The sequence below is a fragment of the Lepidochelys kempii genome, chromosome 1 (genome assembly GCF_965140285.1).
Source record: "Lepidochelys kempii isolate rLepKem1 chromosome 1, rLepKem1.hap1, whole genome shotgun sequence".
NCBI classification, from domain to species: Eukaryota; Metazoa; Chordata; order Testudines; family Cheloniidae; genus Lepidochelys; species Lepidochelys kempii.
The window spans coordinates 340802451-340819737 of NC_136380.1; the positions used below are offsets into that span (position 1 = coordinate 340802451).

Genomic DNA, 17287 nt, shown 5'->3' on the forward strand with positions numbered 1-17287 from the left:
GTGGCCTTTAGATCAGTTCCTTAAAGATGAAGGTCAGCACCATGAGCTCCATGTGGGAAGAAAGGGAAAGCCAAGAAAGGAATCTGAAGCATGAGATGATCGACCCAACAATAGGAGGTAATAAAGATATTAGCAGACTGACGGGGTCAGGGGACAATCGGATGTAGGGAGGACAGAGAAAAGGAGATTGCAGCCACTGTGACAAAAGCTGATCCAGATGGGAAAACCAGAGATTTGGCCCCAAGGATGAAGAGAAGGAAATGTTTACAAAATGCCTCTGTATTGATCTGTGCTCTCCCATGCCACTCATACTTTTACTGTTCTTGAAAATAGTAGTAGGACAACACATAAGTTAATCGAACAATACTGAAGCCAAAGCCAGATGATCAGTCTTCCCTTTACACAAGCTTCTTCTGTCTTCTCACAAAGTAATTTCTCTAGCGGGAATACAGTCCAGGAGGGGCTTCATTTTCCTCAGCCTTGCTCCAGTATAAATCAGGAGCAATGTCAACACAGGCAGTGGAGTTACACTGGTTTAATGGAGATCAGAACGAGCTCCAAGGGGATTCAATTCCAGAGACTGAGAGAAAGCCCTTCCCAGCCATTCTTAAAAAGCTACTGCATTACAGGGTATGCATGTCGACAAGATGGTTCTTCTGGGCTTGATGCCTCAAGATCCTGGCCACTCTAGCACCAATCCAACAAAGCCCTTAAGTACATGTGTACTCACATTGACTTCAGAGGGACTAATTATGCACACTTGTTAAAGTGCTTTGCTGGATCAGGGCCGGAGTGCCATTGTCTCCTCACTCTGCACTTGTGGCCTCTTCTGTCACCACATACTGACTCTAGACAGTTGGGGCTTCCAAAGTGCTATTGTAATTCAATAAAAAAGCCCCAATAATTATCACTTCCGAGCACAGATCGAACAGTCAGATTATTTGCTTTATGGGAGAGGAATATTTGTATATTTTTGAAAGTTTGGATTATTACACAGCTTTTGTTCATCTAGCCCAACTCCTGATTTGTGCATCCTTTCTGCAGCAACCTAACTCAGTAGCATGTTCAATTTTGGGAGTAGCAAAGTACCAGTTTTGTGGGTCCATCTGAGGTGTGTCTAACTTGTAAAATTTCAGTGAAAGAACCACCCAGCAGAATGAGGCCTGGAATCTTTTATAGGGCTCACTGTAACTGCTGGAAATGGCCACCTTGATTATCACTACAAAAGGTGTTTTTTTTTTCCTCTCCTGCTGGTAATAGCTCACCTTACCTGATCACTATTGTTACAGTGTGTATGGTAACACCCATTGTTTCATGTTCTCTGTGTATATAAAATCTCCCCACTGTATTTTCTACTGCATGCATCTGATGAAGTGAGCTATAGCTCACGAAAGCTTGTGCTCAAATAAATTTCTTAGTCTCTAAGGTGCCGCAAGTCCTCCTTTTCTTTTTTCAAGATTTCACTAATACGTAGGGAAAATGTTATTTATAACAGCACAGCCAGACTGCAAACAGATGCTGGTAGAAAGTTAATCTATTACTAAACTAATTTGCCTTTTTTCCTGTCCACAAGACTGTAGAACATAAATCAAATGGGTTTAATAAAAATTAAGTTTGCCGAAAGGACTCAGCACTCCAACACAAGTTTGCCATTGACAGAAATATGGGCACCTGCAGGGCTGCTGCTCTGTTTTCCCAGCCCAGGAAGGACTATTACTCCTATGAAACAATCGGTTCTAGCCCATCTTTTAAGGTACAAAGTAACACGAAGAAAGTTATTCACCTGACCAAACAGGCTGCAGGGGTCCAGAGTTCATTCTGCTTGCCTCTCTTCCGCTCTCCTGCACTCCAGGCCCTGCCATGGGAGGTCACCTGCTTCCCGCTATGCTTTGCTTCAGGTGAGTCCTCTCAGCCTTTTACCAGAAACCCCTGACTGATTTGCAGCTTTGTCTGATAATCGAACAGGGCTGGCTGGCCCCAGACTCTACAAAGGGGCAGACCATGCTGTTACAGAACCTCTGGTTACTACTGTAGTTGACTAAAGACCCCAATCCTGTGAGATGCTAAGTAAAGTTCAATCTATACTTTACAAGGGGTGTTTTTTAACTTTCAGAGGCCTGATTCAGCTGACACTTAAGCACTTGCCTAACTTAGGCCTACGTTTAAATTGTATTGCTTTTCAGAAGCGGGCCCAAAGCAGCAGCTGGGGAGGACACTAAGTTTTGTAGCTAGATAATATTTTATCATTATCAATACAGCCTCTTAATTAAACTTTCCAAATGCATTTATTCAGTTCTTTGGCATGTGCTAAGGATCGCTGCTTATACATTTTGTAAAGCAGCATGGACTTCAGTAGCATAATTAAGGTCACAACACTGTTTTAGAGTAGAGGCCGTGTTAGTCTGTATCCGCAAAAAGAAAGGAATGCTTGTCGCACCTTAGAGACTAACCAATTTGAGCATAAGCTTTCGTGAGCTACAGCTGTTTTAGTTATTTATTTGTAAGCTATTTTGTCCTAATAGTCCCTTTTAGATCTGGAATCTCATTTTTAATTGGATTCCTGGGAATTTATACTGGGATTTTGAAGGATAGTCCTGTGTCTCTAAGTAGCAATTCTTCTGGGGTGGAGAAAAAAAGATGGCCATTGAAAATTTTCTGGCTAAAAATAGGACAAAAGCTTATTCTGACAAGTAAAGAGATTTTAAAGATCACATGAACTGGCAGGAAGGTTTTTTCATTGTAATGAAGTGATGACCATGGGCCAAACTCATTATTTCTGTATTTCCTACCAGCTTGCACAGAAGAGGGAGGGAAGCTAAAATGGGAAAGCCCTTCCCCTATTCCTGCTTGCCAAGCAGTGGAAGAAAAGAAGGCAGCTCCCTGCAACCTTTGTTTGCTCCCAGAGCTCAGACAGTGGCATCATTATGAAATAGCTGTGAGCTGGAAGACTGCTTTGGATGCCGGCATCTTTCTAGTATTCCCACATCCTGCATAGCCAGTACAGACTCTGCTTTAAACTGGAGCAGGGTTTTCCCAGCCAATCATGGACATGTTTGGCCCCTTTAAAGCTAAATCACCATGGAACCAGTAACCTGGCATGGTGTAAGCATCTCTCATTTGCACCCAAATACCCAAAATACTTCTCCAGGTTTTGTTGTTGTTGTTGTTTTGTTTTTGTATGATGGAAGTGCTTGAATTCTGGGAACAAAACTAAAAGGTTTCCGCATTGACTGGCTTTTTTCTACACTGTGCTTTCAGGAACAACAAACGCAGCCTGCAGAATGTTGTTTGTCTTCTGCTCAGCTGGAGACAGTAAGATTCTGCTTCTTACATAGAGGTCACCCAGTGCAGAAATATTTTAGGCACTATTGATTATGGTAATAATGAGCAGCTATGGGGATCTCTGAAATCTGAGAGAGATCATTACGTTTTCAAAACAGAGATTTCTCATACTGCTATCGATTACTGCCATTTATCAACTAACCATCTAAAAATCAAAATCCATGTAAACTGCATAGTATTTTAGGAGTGAAAACAATAATACAAGTTCCCCTTCTCTTTAGAAATCTGGGGTTTTATTTTTATCATGTAACAAGCCCGGAAAGTCTTATGTTCCTGTTTAAAATACAAAATAAGCCAAATTGGAACCATTTGTAATCAGGATTTTATCTGAGCAACACTTTCCCTATCACCCAGTGCCTTTAAGATTTTGTTCCATTATTCTACTGCAATAATAACAAAGAAACTAAACTGCTTGCATCAACAATAATGCAACCAATTTTCAAGGCTTGCATGTCAAAAATCCATTATTGCAGACATGATTACCTGGAACTAGTGATAACAAATTGTCACAAATTACATTTTTTTTTCCTGGGGGGAGGGGAGAGGAGAGTAATATCTTCATCATTTCGAATATATCACGTTTTATACAAGCAGCAGATGTTAATAGGAAAAGACAGAACATCTCAATTTTCTCACTGTTAACTCAGCTTACTGAGCCAACTTCACAATTCTCACATTCCTTAGTCCTAAGAGAAAATGCTAATTTAGATTGTTAAAAATGACACGGGTTAGGGTATAAAGGGTAATTAGCATAAGATCCTGCACAAAGTGTTTTTAGCACCATTAATCAACACCCACCTATGCATACATTTTTTTAGTCAGAAGTGCTGAAAACCCCCCCAAATATTCTGCTCTAGTTAAGTAATAAAAATGCAGAATTCGTCTTCAAAATAGGATTGGGAGCATTTTTCAGTAAAAGTAACTAATGTGCAGTTAAAGTAGAACTTTTATTTTACACAAGAGAAATATTAAAACTGCATATCGGTATTTTTGTATGCGAATGCTTTTCTGACATTGAAGATTCTTGTGGGCTAAAGTTCAGGAACACTGTCAAAATGCATTTAACATTTTTTGGATTTGCATTTTTTAAAACCAATTTTTTTATTTATATTGATATATTATTGGGTTTTATACAAAAAAAATCACTCAGATTTGCACTCCATTTAATTACACACACTTCAGCTGAGTTACATTTTCATTAGTAAAGCACAACTTGATTTTATTTTTAAATATGACTTGAGATGACAAAACCCAATTTGAATTCCCAAGCTATTATTTGGAAGTCGATCCCACACAAAGTCTACATTACACTTAAAATAAATTATTATAAATGTATCTGATGCAAAAAGAATGAGCATTTGAACTATTGGAATGTGTTCCTAAAACCAACAGAAAAAATTAGAGAAGGTATTCTGGGATCTGAAAAATGTTTTAAAAGATAGTGCTATGCTGGTACAATTTGCCTTGTTTGATTATTAAATCAATATGCATAAAACCTACATTTGACAAGCATAGAAATAAAATTTCCAGCTGCCAAGGACAAAGTTCTAGGCATTTTAATGCTAAAGCAGGCCAGTCAAGTAATTATTGTCACTAATTGGCACTTCTACAAGATGTAACAATTTTTACAGTATCTGCAGCCAAGTGGCACTTAAAAAGGTGAGAAATTATTTCTTGCCTTTGGGGAAATAAAAACAACCAAGTACATTTCCAGTCTGAGCAATATATATGAGAATGGCGACTGAACACTTTAAAGCTTGAATCCAGCAAATCACTTAAGTACATGCTGAATTCTAAGCATGTGAGTACTAATAGTTGCAGAGGGGAGTACTAGTTAATGGGACTGTTCTTGTGTCTACGTGCTTAAGTGTTTTCACTGGATCGAGGCCTCAGCAAAGGATAAACATATCGCTACCAGTGACTGTGTGAAAACTGGGCCAGATTCTGACCGCAGGACATGTGCTGCTTTGCTTTTGGAAAGTAGAATCCAATCCACAAAACTGAAGAGTCGCTTTAGTAGGTATTACTGGAAACCAAGTTCTACCGAACCTGCTGTGGAACTGGGTATTTACTCTGCTAGTGCTAACACTAAGTAAGATTTAGAGCTTGTATGACCAGGTCCTCAACTGATGACCTGGCCCACAGAGTGCTTTTCATCCATAGACATCTCCAAACAGTTTACAAGGGTGGGTAAGCATCATCATCATCCTATTGTACAGAGGTGGGAAACTGAAGCACTGAGAGAAGTTACTTGCCCGCAATCACCTTTAGAGCAGGGCTGTCTCCAGTAATAAACAGACCATCCTTCATGTCATTAAAAAAGAATACCCTTTTACCCGTTTCATTTCTGAGTTCCAGTGATTGCAATTTGCTTACTAATTCTGGACAGATGGTTAGAAAGAAAAAAAGTGACAGACAAATCAGCATACAGATCCTGAGAAGTCCACCCAAATTTGGCGTCTCCTTTGCAACACTGGTGGTGGCGAGAGAACCTGCTCCCATTTTGAAGCCTGCATTTTCTCATCAAAATTGTGTATGCTCAGTCATTCAGGCTCCTCCTTTTTGAGAGAAAATGGGCAGGTAACATATCAGCTGATGTTATGTTCCTGGTGTCAAACTGAGAAATAGATTTAAAAAAAAATACACTTGCTGGAAGGTTGCAAAGTAACCCTACCTTTCTGACAATTCAAAATGATAACACGAGAGAAAACAGGCTGCTCCCTCAGGTAGCAAGGCACAATTCACCCAACCTTGCTTTAAGCTGGCTCTTTGCACACTGACTCTGCTCCCAGACTTCGCTGCAGAATGCCCTGACCTGCTATCTACCCCCTACCCCCTGTTACCACCGCTCTTAAAGTGATAGCTTGCAGTTAAAACACAAAATTCTCAGTCCACCACACAATGGGGCACTGAAGGAAGGCCAGGTTTACTATAAATAGACAATAACACAACCAGTATCTTCTGTCATAACAAAATATGTTCTTTACACCATCACTTCCAAAACGGATAGATAGTCAGTTGTCAGACACTGATATTTTGCATGCACTCTCACCACTCAACCAAAGCTCCAGAGGTCCTCGCCCAAATCCAGAAATGTTTCTTTCTTAAAATCAAATCTCTGCTTCAAAAGCTCATTTATCCACATGGAATTATATCTGCTACATGATTGAATTCTTAATTATAAAGTAGCAATTACTGGCTACAGCATTCACAATAACATCAGGGAGGATATTGTCCTCTAGTGTGCCCAATGGACCATGCTGAAAAGAACAAATTCCCACTCCTGGAACTTTTTATGTATAGGACCAAAAAGAGTCAGTGCAAAAAAAAAAAAAGAATAATAAGCTATTTCTCATATCAAACCTGTTAACACAATAAAATGGGACTAAAGAAAGCAAATCCTAGATATCAGATAGGCACCTTGCATCAGGTATTAGGCTAGCTTACCTGTGGTGGTTAAAAGAGAGTTCACTCTCCCTGCACATTCAACTCTTGTCTGCTGCTGAGACTGGCAACTGGTGTTAATTATGGTATACTGAGGAGGGTGGATGCGGTGTTACACAGACATTTGTCCCCTGGGACACAGTCCAGCAGCTCATTTCATACAAGATACCAAACCGCAGCTGAGTAACAATCCTCTGGATGGCCCCTGGTTTGAGTTTAAAACTCTATGCTCGCAGAAGGGAAAAACTTTCTTTTACGACCAAGACAGCTCAGTGGAGATGACAATTTGTGACAAAGCACTCAAGTACCTTGGGAAACTGTCAAGGGGAAGAGCTGAGAAAGAAAAAAAAGAAAAGAAAAGGGAAATCAGCTGTTGCCACCAGCTAATTAAACAACATAAGCACAAACCTCTTAAAACACAAAAATCCAATTCTGTTCTTAAAAAAGGTAAATTTTATTTTAAAAAAAGAAAGAAAATACATCTGGGAACTCAGGCTATTGCTAGATTTTAAAAGAGCAACTACAAGGACTAAGCACCAAGAATAGCTTTCTTCAGGTCCAGTTTAAAGGTTACAAGCAAAACAAAAGCATCTGGGGTTAGCACAGAGGAATCCACAAGACAAAGAAATAAAAGGGATAAACCAAACTGCATCTTCCTAGACATTTCCTGATCTACTTACACATCTGGGGTTTTAAATGAGTAGTTTATAGTTATGATGCTGATGATTTTTTCATACCTGGCCCAAGCATCTTACAGCATAGCTTCTGCCCTGTCCGCCTCTCCCCTGGAGAGCAACAGACAGACAAAAGCCGAGGGTTTTTTTTTTTTTTTTTTAAGTTCTAGCCTCCCATTGGCTCTTTTGGCCAGGTGCCCACTCACCTCCTTTTACCTATGCATAGCAGTGACACTTTTTAACCCTTTACAGGTAGAGCAAATAGAGAACAGCTACTAAGAGGGATTGTATAGTCACTGGCTGGCTGTCCATAAAAGGGAGATTGCCCCCCCACCCCGCTTCATTTATCACAGGGCTAGTTACCAAGTAAAGTCTTGGCTTAGTCTGGTTGTTAATGCTGACAATCCTGTTCCATGTTTCAGAGTAGCAGCCGTGTTAGTCTGTATTCGCAAAAAGAAAAGGAGTACTTGTGGCACCTTAGAGACTAACCAATTTATTTGAGCATGTTACCTTTCCCAGATCCAAAGAAGAGCTCTTTGTAGCTTGAAAGCTTCTCTCTCTCACCCACCTGGGCTGTTTATCGTTGTTCTGGCTCCTTTCTCCTCCAGTTTGAGGAGGACACTCTCAATAAAGGGAGTTTAATCTTTATTTAAATATCTTGAGCACCAATATGATACTTACAAGCCAACCCAGCTTTCAGGCCCTGTGGCCCCATGTGGCCAATTGGACAGCTTTTAATCTCTTACCAGCATTCAATGAAGGTGTATGCAGAGCAGGAGACTAGAACTCACAGCAATGTCGCATGGTTATTCTGTTTTGGACTGTGCACAGCTTGCTGGCCCCATTAAATGTTTCTATAAATTAATTCACTCCTTGTTGGGAGCAGGAGAGAAATCTGTTCTAAATTAAAATCTCAACTTCACAGGAACTCAAATGAGGGGACAATGGTAGGTTGTTGTATCAAGACTGGGGGTTACCCACTGACACTCAGGGAGGTCTAAGGGGGAAAGGCTTGAAGATATGAGTGGGAGAATGAAACAAACAAGGTGTCATGGTTGGCAATTTGCATTAAGCTAAGTGGAGGTAGTATTGTCATGATATAATTCACCTCCCCACGAACACCTCATTCTTTCAATGAAGAACAAACTGAGACTGTGATCAGGCAAAGAGATCCCCGTAGGCAGACATTCACACCTGTGCAAACCCTAATAAAGAGCCCCAAATGGCTGCTGTATCCAGACTTTCTTCGGTTCTTCTATATCAGGTCCTTATCTTGCAAAAGCCCATATGGCTCTCTTTGCTTCTAGGCCAACGAGCTGTTTGCTGATACCCATGAACATCCTCCCATATGTGCTGTAGTGTGAGAGTAAAGTTTATGGTCTCAAAAAAAATCACAATAAATCTATTTATGCTTGCTGAAATATTTAGAACATTAAACTTTAAGAGTCTACCTGCTCTTATTAGAGGACTCTATCATGGGGCTAATTTCCTATTCCTTGTACTCCAAAGCATCTCGTAAAAAGTTCCATCTCCATATAAAGGTTAATGCTCAAGCTTCCCAAAGTAGTTCTATAATGATGTTTGACTTGGATTTCTCAATTAAATGCTAATTTAAACAAATGTAAAAATAACCCTCTCACATTTTTTTCTTGATAAACAAGAGGTACCCTGCTCCTGAGCTGTCAGTTTTAGAACTCCACCGATGAGCTAATTTCTCTGATGTGTAGGTTTGGGGTTTGTCTCCGTAAAGAAAGCGTAGAACGATAACCTGGTTGTACTCCACCATATGTTCAGCCTCATGCAAAAGTCAAATCAACTGCCTTTTTCTAAATTATTTCTTCCCTTGATATATGGACCTTATTTATAACCTCCCTTTGTGCAACCATAATGCCATCACAGAGGGCTTAGGTTCTGAAAATCGTAGCAACTGCCTGAAAATTGATTTGATGTTTTTTGCCCATCCCTCCCTCAGGTCCCGCAAGACATTTTAATATGAGCCATGACATTATGATGGATGAAATCTGGCATTTTACTGTAGCAGTGCAACTCCCATGTGGAAAATAACAGCTTGTTCAAAGCCCATCTTCCAGCCAGATTTAGGATATACAGTAAGCCACAGCCTCAATCCCTGCCCCCCGCCTTCTCTCCAGTCTCACAGTATCCTCCTCAAACAGCTTCATTTCATAACTCGAACTGCCTAAGTACCAGGTTCTTACTAATCCTTACCACTGAGTGAAGTCAGCTCAAAGCACACAAGTTACACTCACACACAAAACTCCCTGTTAAATCACATAAGGAACTAATTTGCAGGTAATTTGAACAGAAAAAAGTTTAACGTTTGAAATTCACTGCCAATGACTGTGCGAATACACAGTGTTGCCTCTGACATCAAACTTCTATTGAAGTTTAAAGCATCCCATTATAGTGTTAAACACATTCACATAATCTTTTATGTATTTATAAAATAAAATCCCATTTGGATGACCTGAGCTTTATAAATGGAAGGAGCCTCCTTTCCTATTGGCAAAAAAAAATAATCTATGGATATTGGGGGTGGTGGTGAGTATTTTCAAAAGACTATGGTAGGAGCTAGGATCTGTAGACTCTTTAATATGTATTTGCATGAGTATTTGTAACACTTTTGGTTTCCACAACCATTCTTGTGAATAAAGTTGAGCTCCTGTGAATGTTGGAACCTAAGTGAATCAAAGGGTCAAAACAATGAGGTGTTTCTCTCTCCCCATACTTGTTTGTTTTATTCATCCAACTCTCATCCGCATAGAGCAAATGGAACTTTGGTTCTAAGGTTTCAAATGAAAAAGGGTGTATGGGCAACTTCCTCCCCCACTTCATGGAATTCAATGTATCTGCAGTAGCTCAGAAAGATAAACTGAGTCAAGCTTGCGAGGGTTGGACTGGTAGGGAATCTGCACATGGCATTCTTGATTCTTAAATCATTCCTCCATCATCAATGACTGCAATGAATTATTTTGATTATTAATAAAAATGTGATCACACCATGGGCTAGACTGTGACATTAGGAACAGTCCGGAAAAAGGGATGGTGTACTAGCAGGAACACCCCAGGAATAGCTCCAGAAGACATTCTAGCTAGGGTCGTTATATAGGCCCCATTACTGTGGTATCTGAGCCCCTCACAACATCCCTGGGAAGTAGTAAAGTATTATCCCCTATTTACAGTTGGGAATTGAGGCATCAAAAGACTAAGGGCCAGATTTTCAAAGGTATTTAGGCACCTGAAGATGCAGATAGGCACCTAGTGGGATTCATATGAGCTCCTGAGCAGGTAAGTTGCATATGTCCTATTGATATTTATGGGAGTTATGTGCTAGGTGCTTTTAAAAATCCCAGTAGGTGGCTTTCTGCATCTTTAGGTACCTAAGTACCCTTAAAAATCTGGCCCTAAGAGACTTGCTTATGGTCACACTGGAAGTCTGTGGAGAAGCAGGCAACTGAACCAATTTCCAAGGCCAGCCCACCAACCTTCGGACCATTCTAATGCCCCACTGAGTCACAATCCCTTCCCTACTTCCTCCTTGCTCTCAGGGAGGTGGAGGATCATTTTCGGCTGATTTGTACCGAAGGTAAAATAATGCCACCCTTTTCCCTGCACTAGTTTTGCTACTCTGGTGAGTGAATTGGGAAGGGGCCATTCCCTGCCCCTGTCTAAACATCTGTTCCAGAGAAGGAGTATGCAGGGGCCCATGGCCAATCTCTTTTAAAAGTGGGATGGCTATCCTCGCCTACTTTTGACCTACCTTAAGGGCAAGCAATGGGGGAAGGGAGGCGAGGGGGCAGAGAAGAGCGAGTGGGAGGTGGGGCTTCGGGGAAGAGGTGGAGTGACGGCAGTGGCTTGCGGGAAGAGGTGTTCAAGGGTGGGGCCTCAGGGGAAGAGGTGGAGTAGGGCAAGGCCATGGTTCGGGTGCTGGTGCCTCCTCCCCACTTCAAGGGAGCTTCCTGGACTCCTGAATCAGGGCCCTATATGACTTGACCCAAAGTCTGAATACACTGAACTGGAGAAATAGCCAATTTTATTCCCTTGCTTGAGCATGGTGAGAACCTTGCCCTGAATTTCATACATGGAAAGAAATTGAAACAAATGGCTTTAGAAATAAAAGCTTAGAGTTTGAGCTAATCTAGTCAAACCCTTAACTGTGAGAACAAACACACAAAAGTGTTTTCCATTTGTGTTGTATGTTTAGGTAAACCCAGTCAGTCACTTACCAGACAGCCCAATTGAACCAAACTTATTTAGTTTAATATATTTAATTTAGCAATGGTAAGGATTATACATGACCATCAGATCTTCATGGCTTTATAGCTTTTGTCACCAGCGAATGGAGCTATTTCTAGTCTCCTCTCCCTTCTCAATGCATATAAAACAAATGAGTTCACCATCCTAGATTACCTTGACAGCGAATGGAGATACCTGTAAATCCTGTGCAACATCACTACAAATATTTGTTAATGGCTGACTTTGACAGTCAACACCTGAAAAACTGTCACTATTTATTTCAGTCCAGTTTAGTTTGAGGTTTTTTGTGCTGTCCATCAGCTCATTTCAGCGTAGCTGTTTCATCCTGTTCATTTTTGTAACTACCTCCTTCGAATTCCTTTGACAACCTGAGAAAGTCTTGCAGCTGAACACAATATTAATTACATTTCAAAGCAAACCTTTTATTCATTTGGGGACAATCTGTGAAACAGAAATCTGTGACTGAACCTGCTGCCAAGCCAATTACTGCAAAATAACTCAAATATGTCTCAACAGATTGCAGTTTTTCCTATTGTTAGATTGTTTATTTTTTGGCTCAGAAGGTTACATTCACTTAATTTAGACATATACAGATATAGAATACTTAAGTACAACTGTATATAGGTATATATAGATAATACACCTTAAAATGTAAGAGTCAAACTTTGTAGCTAACAATTTATTCTGTTAATCTAATCGGTTTTCTTTTTTGGAATCATCTATAAACAGACTTTGATCATTATAGTTTCATAGGTTTTAAAGCTACAAGGAACCATTATGATCATCTATTTTAATGGTTCGACCTTTTGAGGCTCAGGACCCATTTGTAAACCTTGATGACCTGTCACAACTCAATAAATAGCTTTAATGCAAAAAACCCAAACAAAAAACAACCACATTTGGCTTACGAAATATTTCTTGCCCACAATATATAATATACATATTAACATAACAAGTACTACATAAGTACACTGCATACCATAACGGCAGTTCCTAAGACTCCTAGCCCATGAGGCTGGAAAGGCTTGGCTCCCCGCACTAGGCATTGCAGCCTCTAGGGTCACAGCACTGCACAGGTTTTGGCCAAAACCCTTGGCCAACTGGGCCATATTTGTGAGAGTGGCACTGGAACCTGGTGCTTGGAGTTATGGCACCACTCAACCAGATTTGGCTCAGCCAGCCCACCATCATGATGGTGGGACAGCAGAGCCAAACCTAAGCAGCTCGGCCAAACCGTGCACCAGGTTGTAATTCCCAGTGTGGGAAGCTGAGCCTAGTCAGACTCATGTTACCAGAGCCACTGCTGCAGGGTAAGTGCACGAAAGACTCTGAAACCCCCGTGCTCCACCCAAGGGCCTCCCATCCCTCACAGGGATAGGACCTGACCCGACCCCTCCCCAAGCTTCCCACATGATTCTGACACATTCCAGTGACCCAATTTTGGATCACAGTCCACAGGTTAAGAAACCCTGACTTAGTTTGACTTTATGACACAAGCCAAAGGACCTGACCCAATAACTTCTGCATCAAACCCATAACTTTGGTTTGAGCTATAGCATATATTTTAGAAAGATATCCAGCCTTGAGTTAAAAACTTCAAGTGATGGAGAATTTAAAATCCAGTATAACCCTAAGTAAATTGTTCCAGTGGTTAATTACCCAATTACCCACTGTTAAAAAGTCATATTGTGCCATCTTTCCTCACATTGGGAAAGACCTTACTGCATGAGTGGTCCCTTACTGCATGAGTGGTCCCATGGATGCCAGTAGCACTTCTACTATAGTCAGATACTACTCAACATGAGTAAGGGGGACACAATCTTGCTTTATGAATTTTTCATTACTCAGATTATCTGATGAATGGTTTATATAAACATATCACACAGCCTATGGATTGTTCATGACATATCTGCCATTTCAATTGGTTGCTGTTCATAAGTCTTATTACGCGAATGGTTGCTTAAGTCATACAAAGTTGTTTCTCCTTCCAAACCCAAACAGTTTTTTTCAAGATGGCCTCACGTAATTTTGTTTGAAATAGTCATCTAAGTACATATTTGGATTACTATTTGCAACGCTTTTTCCTTTCTACTAACATACTTGAAAGTCAAAATTCATGATTCAAACCAATATTTGCCAATTTTTAGTATTCACCCCATTCTATTAAAGAGTTTTTGATCTTGCATGCTGTACAGTTCTAGTTTAATCTAGACTTTTGGAGCTGCTCCTTATTACAAATCTTATTCAGTTCCAAACAAGCTGAAGAACTTGCAGGCCATTAGGCCAGAAAACATGGACATTAATTAGCGCACAAAAAATATTTGCTCTTTGTACACACATTCATGACAAATGAACTTCTGTTTGACCACCAGTTTAATTAAGCATTCAGAAGTTTGGCTGGTTACGTTAACCACAAATGAATCAAAACATATAGAACCTACATTATCACACTGGAAATCTCATGAGAACAAGTTTTCTTGTAAGAATCTTGGCACTCTATTCTGCCTTTAGTTGGTCCAGAAATACCACAAGAAACAGTATCTCATATGTTGAGATATCTTCTGATTCCAGCTGAAACCAAGAAGCAAGTGAAATAAAGAAAACCCAACTTCCACTCACCTCAAAAAAAGGGTTCGTACAGAGTTCAAGGTAACAGGTTTAATATGCACAAGTGCTGAGCACTCAGAATTCCCATTTACTTCAATGGAACCTGCAATTGCTTAGTGGCTCTGTAAAATCAGGCCATAATTTCTTCACACAGACTAGCTAGAATTGCCAACAAGATTGCAAAGAGCAGAGCAAACAATCAGTTATTCTTAGAATGTGGTCTTTGGAAAATCTTGCAAATTCAAGTCACTGAAAGCACTTTTTAAAAAATGCATCTGGAGTCTTCCATTTCTCAAAATATGACAAAATTCCCTAGGAGGCTTATTAGGATAGAGGCTTATTAGGATGGACTCAAAGTAGCAAAACTGCTATTAAAAGAAGGAAGGTCAGGCTTATGCTTTTATGATACAGAACTCAGAGTCAGGAGACCTGGGTACTGGTTGAGCTATGCCACAGATTTTGTGTGCAACACTGGATGGATCATTTCATCTCTTTTCCTCAGTTTACTCACCTGCACAATGAGATGGTGGTACTTGACTACCTCCTAGAGGTTTTGTAGGGGAGGATTAATTCCTCTTTATTAGGTTTTGAGATGCTATTCTTAAAATGCTCTCACACCCATTATAACAATCAACCCACTGAGATAGAACCTTCTTGATCTCCCACTGTATATTGTTTAGTCCCTCTGTCTAGAAGAAGCAGGGATTCTGTGTCTTGTACAAGCCTCAAACCTACAGTAATGCTTAAAGGGGCATGTGCAGCCAGATAATCTGTTCCCATAACTGACAGCTGCAACCTGGGGCCATCAAGCAGCACTGACCCTGCAGAGGGTATTTGCTATGGGAAATCATGGGGGAGATATCCTAGAGACTGACTGTTTCTTCTGAGTAACAAGCTACTTCACACTCCCTGTATATGCAGGCAGCAAGTTGTGATTACTGCTCCTGATTGGCTGAGAATTGTGAATATCTTGTCATTTTTCAGAGTAGCAGCCAAGTTAGTCTGTATGCGCAAAAAAAAAAAAAAGGAGTACTTGTGGCACCTTAGAGACTAACAAATTAGCCACAAGTACTCCTTTTCTTCTTGTCATTTTTGATAGCCCCAATTTCCACCTCAGCCCACTTGTTTGTCTTGTCCACCTGTTTGTTTCTTAGACTGTAAGCTTTTTGTGGGCGGGAATGTTAACTGTGGTGTACTGAAAACTGTGGAGGCTGTAACTTTAAATTCTACACGGTTTTCCTTGTCCTGTTTGCAGGCCTGGGGCTCTGTAGGGAAGCTTGGGATCTGGCTCTTTCAGCAATCAGTCTGCAAAGAGCTAGTTTAGAGCAAGGTGGTATGAGCTGCCTTAGGGAGCAGCCTGTTTTTGGTTCTTGTGTGTTAAGATTTTGGATTTGAAGAAATTAAATAGTGTTACACAGCAAGAAAGAGTATTTTGTGTTCTTATTAGGGCTGTCAAATGATTAAACACATTAATTGCGATTAATTTCTCTGTTAAAACAATAATAGAATACCATTTTTCTACATTTTCAAATACAACACAGAATGCAAAGTATTCAGTGCTCACTTTATATTTATTTTTGATTGCAAGTATTTGCACTGTAAAAAAACAAGAGAAATATTTTTCAAATTCACCTAATACAAGTATGGTAGTGCAATCTCTTTATCATGAAAGTTGAACTGACAAATGTAGAATTATGTACAAAAAAACTACATTCAAAAATAAAAATGTAAAATTTTAGAGCCTGTAAGTCCACGCAGTCCTATCTCTTGGTCAGCCAGTTGCTCAGACAAACAAGTTTGTTTACATTGCAGGAGATAATGCCGCCCGCTTCTTGTTTACAATGTCACCTGAAAGTGGGAACAGGCATTCTCATGGCACTGTTGTAGCCGGCGTTACACGATATTTATGTACCAGATGCGCTAAAGGTTCATATGTCCCTTCATGCTTCAACCACCATTCCAGGGGATGTGAGTCCATGCTGCTGATGGGTTCTACTCGATAACAATCCAAAGCAGTGCGGACCAATACATGTTCATTTTCATTATTTGAGTCAGATGCCATCAGCAGAAGGTTGATTTTCTTTTTTGGTGGTTTGGGTTCTGTAGTTTCTGCCTTGGAGTGTTGCTCTTTTAAGACTTCTGAAAGCATGCTCCACACCTCATCCCTCAGATTTTGGAAGCCATTTCAGATTCTTAAACCTTGGGTCGAGTGAGGTAGCTATCTTTAGAAATCTCACATTGATACCTTCTTTGCGTTTTCTGAAATCTGCAGTGAAAGCGTTCTTAAAATGAACAACATGTGCTGAGTCATCATCCGAGACTGCTATAACATGAAATACATGGCAGAATGTGGGTAAAACAGAGCAGGAGACATAAAATTCTCCCCCCAAGGAGTTCAGTCACAAATTTAATTAACACATTATTATTTTTTTCCCCATGAGCATCATCAGCATGGAAGCCTGTCCTTTGGAATGGTGGCTGACGCATGAAGGGGTGTACAAATGTTTAGCATAGCTGGCACATAAATACCTTGCAATGTCAGCTACAAAAGTGCCATGCAAATGCCTGTTCTCACTTTCTGGTAACATTGCAAATTTATACAAACTTTTGTTTAGTCTGAGTGATTGGCTGAAAAAGAAATAGGACTGAGTGGACTTGTAGGCTCTGAAGATTTACATTATTCTGTTTGAGTGCAGTTATGTAACCAAAAAAATCTACATTTGTATGTTGCACTTTCACGACAAAGAGATTGCACTACAGTACTTGTAGGAGATGAATTTAAAATACTATTTTTTTGTTTATCATTTTTACAGTGCAAATATTTGTAATAAAAATACACTTTGATTTCAATTACAACACAGAATATATATGAAAATTTAGAAAAACATTTAAAATATTTTATAAATTTCAATTGGTATTCTATTATTTAACAGTATGATTAATCA

At 40.0% G+C, this 17287-nt stretch overlaps 1 long non-coding RNA gene across 2 annotated transcripts in view; it reads left to right on the forward strand.

The window, feature by feature from the left end:
* The first annotated feature begins 1672 nt into the window (after window positions 1-1672).
* The window catches only part of LOC140906945 (uncharacterized), a 68860-nt gene continuing 53245 nt past the window's right edge, over window positions 1673-17287 (forward strand). For both annotated transcript variants that reach the window (XR_013635383.1, XR_012157310.1), the window contains exon 1: window positions 1673-1898. This is a non-coding gene — a long non-coding RNA (uncharacterized LOC140906945). The remainder of the gene's footprint in view (window positions 1899-17287) is intronic.